Source organism: Belonocnema kinseyi, chromosome 9, assembly GCF_010883055.1.
Source record: "Belonocnema kinseyi isolate 2016_QV_RU_SX_M_011 chromosome 9, B_treatae_v1, whole genome shotgun sequence".
NCBI classification, from domain to species: Eukaryota; Metazoa; Arthropoda; class Insecta; order Hymenoptera; family Cynipidae; genus Belonocnema; species Belonocnema kinseyi.
This window is the reverse complement of record NC_046665.1, coordinates 79,178,966-79,184,698: the sequence shown is the minus strand read 5'-3', so window position 1 is coordinate 79,184,698 and position 5,733 is coordinate 79,178,966. Positions and strand designations below refer to the sequence as shown.

The 5,733-nt window shown below is 30.4% G+C and overlaps 1 protein-coding gene across 1 annotated transcript in view; it reads right to left on the bottom strand.

Annotated features, from left to right (window-relative positions):
* LOC117179911 (PITH domain-containing protein GA19395) overlaps window positions 1-5,733 on the bottom strand; it is an 11,845-nt gene that overhangs the window by 3,086 nt on the left and 3,026 nt on the right. The window lies entirely within an intron of this gene.

Genomic DNA, 5,733 nt, shown 5'->3' with positions numbered 1-5,733 from the left:
CTCTGATTTTTGGGCTCCTCCAAAATATCCACTCCGATTTTTGGGCTTCAACCCTTAACGTATAAAATCAACCCTTCTCTACCACGTATATATGACTTTGTCGAAAAATAATATTTTTGAAAATTTTCTAGTTTTAAAGTAGTCTCTGATTTTTGGGCTCCTCGAATATATCCACTCCGATTTTTGGGCTTCAACCCTTAACGTATAAAATCAACCCTTCTCTACCATGTATATATGACTTTGTCAAAAATTAATATTTTTGATAATTTTCCAGTGTCAGTAGAGTTTATGATTATTGGGCTTCTTAAAAATACCTACTCCGATTTTTGGTCCCCAACACTTGACGTTAAAGAACAGTCCCTTTTTAACAATCAAACATAATTTTGTGCAAACCAATCTTTTTCGGAATATTAGAGTGTTACTATAGTCTCTGATATTTTTCGAATTTTACGGTTCAAATGGAGTCTCTGATTTTTGGGCTGTTCAAAAATGCCAACATCAAGGTTTAAGTTTTTATCATTAGGTTGACGTTTTTCTGCACAGGGGTGTTTTTTATAATATAATGTTAAGTGCATTTGAGACTATAAAATGTGCCAAAAATCTAGTGAATTTTGGATTTTTGCAAATTTTATTTTTTGCAAGGGGGTGGTTTTTTGAAAATGGGGGTAGTTTTTTGTTTTTTTTTATGCATTATAGAGCCCAAAATAAGCCTAAAATTCTGGTGTTCTTTGTTTTTTCTGAATTTGATTTTTTGCTTAGTGGGTGGTTTTATATTTTGTAGGGGTGGTTTTTGGAAATTGGTTGTTGGTGCGTTTAAGAGCCCAAAAAAAGCCCAAAATTCTGACGTGTTTGATTTTTTTTTCTTTCAATTTTTATATAGTGGAGGTGCTGGCTTGATTCAAGTCCGCAACTCCACTCAAAATTTGAATTTTCACAAAAAGTAGCGGAGCCCAAAAATCGGCAATGCAGCCCAAAAGATGCTCAAAAAAAGCCCAAAATTCTCACCCAAAGAAATTTGGGAATTTCGTTTGTGGCGGTGCTAGCTTGATAGACCTGAAAAGCGCGACAATTATGCAGCTTAGACCATTCTGACCTCATATGAGGCAACTTTTTGGGGGGAGAAAGAATGACGCGTCAAATTGTTTCTTCTCGATAAAATTCGACCTCGAAAAATCGCCTTGGTCACGTGTGCGCCAAATGGACGGCGGAAGGTTAAGTATTTGGCTATATTGCAGAACTTCTCCGAACATTCTTGAAACTTTTAGAAAAGTTTAGAACATTGTGGAGTAATTACAGTTACATATTTTCGTAGTTCATTTCCAAAATTTAAAAATATCCTAGAAGTATCTAGAACATTCTGGAAAAATCTGCAATATTGTAGAAATATTCTCAACATTCTCACTCAAAAACACACTTAACGTCATTCCACACAATCTTGAGTTTATATGAGCCGTACAATGTTTTAGAAAAGGATAGAGGTACCCATTATTATACTTTTACCACCCACCGCAACCTAGACATACATACACACACTTTCCTTACATATACAGGGTCATCAAAAAGTATCGGACGAGGATCTGACCTGCTTAATCTTACCTGATCTGATCCGAGAAGCTGACCTTGGCGTTGATCTTCAAGATTATTTCAAGGTCAACTTCAATTTTCAAATGGAAACCCCTGTTTTTGACACCGCTAATTGAAAGGAAGCAAAATTTTACGTTCAGATATGCATCAAGGTCATGTGACCCGATGACCTTCGGGGTCATTCCAGGGTCGTGTAAACTCAAACAAGGTCTAGAGGGCTGATCAGCGAAAATATGCGTTTTCGAGAGAAAGTTTTCAGACCAAAGTTTCAGGGCTTTGGACCAGTAAATGAATGGCGACCTTGAAGCTGACCTTGGCGTAAACGTTCAAGGTTATTCCAAGGTCAACTTTTATTTTTCAAATGGAAACCCCTATTTTAGACATCACCAATCGAAAGAATGCAAAATTTAATGTTCAGATATGCATCAAGGTCATGTGACTCGATGACCTTCGAGGTAATTCCAGAGTCGTGTAAAATCAAACAAGGTCTAGAGCGCTGATCAGCAATAATAGGGGTTTGTGTCAAAAAATGTTTTAAAAATAGAGATCAAAAATAGGGGTTTCCATATGAAAAATAAAAGTTGATCTTGAAATAACCTTGAAGGTCAACGCCAAGGTCAGCTTCAAGGTCACTTTTGATGACCCTGTATATTGATAACAAAAAACTTTTTTTCAATGTAATCTGTCCCTCTTAAACTATTGACTACACGAAAAACTGTTTTGCAGAACAAAAGTGTAACTTATTGAGATCTACATTTTTTGTGTACAAAATTTTTCTCTGAAATGCATACTTCTTTAAGATATAGTTGAATATAGTATAAGATTTGGATATAAAAGCAATATTTTTCCAAATGCATCACGGAAAGCGTGCGAACAGTTGTAATTTAACAAGTGCACTGTACCTCAGACATTAAAATGCACAGAAAAGTATCTGAGGCTTTTTTTGAACAAGGTTGTAGGTATGAATTTGCATATATATTATTCGCATATCAAGTTTGGACTATATCAACTTATTTGATGTAAAAATGGTAAAATTCATGAAAAGGCTGTCCATCAAAGCTTTTTTAGCCATCTAAATATTTCTGTACAGGCAAAATAATGCCTCTTGATTGATTGCTGAACTTGAAAATGAGAAGTGTCGGCTATTTCAAGTTTAGTCAAATTTACTAAATTTATACGCAAATTTGAAGGTGGCCTTATTCTTTGTTATAGTTTTCGACAAACATATGTAGTAATTTTACATAAAACTGCTCTCTGAATCGAAAAAATTAAGCCATTGAACTTTCAAATCGATTCTAACCGTATCTATACATTTTCTAAGAATTTACTTTACGCTAAGATGCGTATTTTTGGTTTAAATAGTAAAAAATAACATTTAAAATAAACAAATTAAATTTATGGAAAAACGACACAAGTTGCAATAAAACATTTAATAACGATTCTTTGTTTTACAGGCTGTGGACTTTTTCCATTATAAAAATAGGACAATAGAATTTCAATGCCAATGCATATTATGAATTGTAATAATATCACGGCTAGCCTCGACGAAGTTTAACGATTACGTTGAGCCAAGAAAAAAAATCGTTCTACGCATTTTTAAGAAGGAAGATTTTTTCATTTTTAACCATTAAAAATCTAATTTTTCTCGAAAGCAACGCAAAATATGAATAGCAGTTCATCGTTCAAAATTGTTCAGCTTCCTGAAATCTATTACACTATACCCTATCCAGATGTATAGCTTACATATTTTAACAAAAAAATTCTAAAAAGTATAATAAAACCTATTAAAGCGAATAAAATAGAAATTAAATTAAACCGACCATTACTGTGACAACGTAAAAAGTATGTCCAATACTGGGACAATAATACCTAAATGCCGTTGAGTATCTTTTATATCCCAACATAAATGATAAAAGTAAAGAATTTCTTTTATTTTTGAAGTTCTTTTAAATTTGTTATCACTATTTATTTTTGTCCTGAAAAGTTATATATCTAGTAAAAAATAATCAAAAATATACCTCAAAATATGTGAATGAACTGCTGAAAAATTCGCCATTTTTTTAAATTTCAAAACTTTGCGTATAACTTTTACAGCATTGTATTATTAAAATTTTCTACGCTAAAAGAAAAAGTAATATTTTTGCATTTTAAGAGTAAAATTCATAACTTTATTAGCGATTTTATTCGATAAATTATTAATGTTTTAATGTCCCGCATTTGAACAAATTTCTGGCGAAGTTGCCTAAACCGGGACGAGCTGTCGCTGACTGTCTCAGTTTCGAAGACTTGAACGTGAGTTGCGAAATTGCGTTTCCATAACTGAGACGGTCACTTTCGCCGTGTTTTCAATTGAATGTCACAGTATTATTTTCGTCATATATTAAAAATATTGTTTATAAGACACAACCTTGCCGTTTAATTGTTTATTTATCCTGAAAAAGTTGTTCAAAGTAGTTTACTGAAACCTCCAATTATAACCTCAAAGTTCCCCAACTGCTTAAGTATGTAATTTAGTATCTAATAAATTTAATTTTTCAACCAAAATTAGTAAGTTTGCATTAAAATTCAATATTATAGATTTATATGAAATATTAATAAGATTAATATCATTGATTCACTTTTTAAAATAAATTAAGTAAATTAACTTTTCTGTTGAAAATTTATATTGTCAAATTAAAAATATAACTATTTTGAAGAAAACTCATCTTTTTGACTTGAAAATTCAACAGTTGGGTTAACATTTTTTTTTATTTCTTGACTGAAAAATGTTTTTTGGTTAAAATTTGAACTATTTTCTTGAAATTTCGTCTTTTTGGTTTGAAAACGTATCTTTTTAATTTTAATTTTTCTTGAGAAAAAATTCAACTGTGGTTGAAAATTATCTGTTTAGGCTGACGCTTCAGCAGTTTGATTAGAAATTCGCTTTTTTAAAAATTAATTCGTCTGGCTTCAATACATAACTAAAATCTTTTTTGGTTGAAATATCAACTATTATATCTTTTTCAGCAGAACTAAATTTTTTTGGTTAACCTAATACTTCAATTTTCTAACAAATTCTTGAATTTTTAAATAAAAAAGACTAATTTTCGAATAAAAAAGATTAATTCTTATCAAAAAATATAATATTTGATATTTCAAACGAAAAATGTTTTAATTAAAAATTTAAACATGACATGATTTTTTAACCAAATAAGCTTTTTTATTCAAAAAAGAAAAATATTTTAACCAAATTTATGAATTTGTTACATAAATAATATTATTTTTAACGAACAGTTGCATTTTTCTCAAAGAAAAATGTAATTTATAATTAAAATGACGAATTTTCGAACCAAAAAGGCGAACTTTCAACAAAATAGTTGAAATATTAATCAACACAGATTTTTCAGTCAATAAAATTTTCACCCAAATAATAAAATTTGTAACCGAAAAATAACTTAATAATTTTATTAAAAAATTTAATTTATGAGTTATTATTAAATTACTTACCTAAGCAGTTAGCAAAATTTGTTGTTAAAATTAGAGGTTTCAATCAATTTTACTTGTCCCAGTATTGGCTTATTTAGTGTCCCACTTAAGGATATGCCCCAAAATTCGTGTCCCACTAATGGGCGATCTGGCTAGCTTTAAAAATATACATTTATATAAATATACTAAAAAAGCACTAATGTATTTTTTTTGCTAATCGATCAAATAATGTATTAGCCACTTATTATAACAGTTTTTTTACGAAAGATTCCAATTCCCCATTTTAAAATTGTGTTTATGTGTGTTAGCTTTTCCTAACTGTCCCAGTAATGTTCAGTTTACCTTGGTTTGACGTACGTCAAGATTTTATTTTTAAAAACGTTTTTTTTACTTGAGAATCAGAAATCAAACTCGTTCCCCTTCCTAAAACTAGTTTCAATATTAATACTAAACTGACAACAATTTTTTAAAATAAAATCTTAAAATTCGTCCAAATAAATGCTATTTTAGTCGCTTTGATAGATTCTTTATGTTTTTTTTTACATTTTTGTTAAAATACAAAATATATATATATATATACACACGAGGGTAGTTCAATAAGTCCTTAGAATCACCAACAGATGGCGCGCGAATCGCTCCAAATCATCTGTTTTCAGTCAGCACCACTCCCGACTAGATATATGG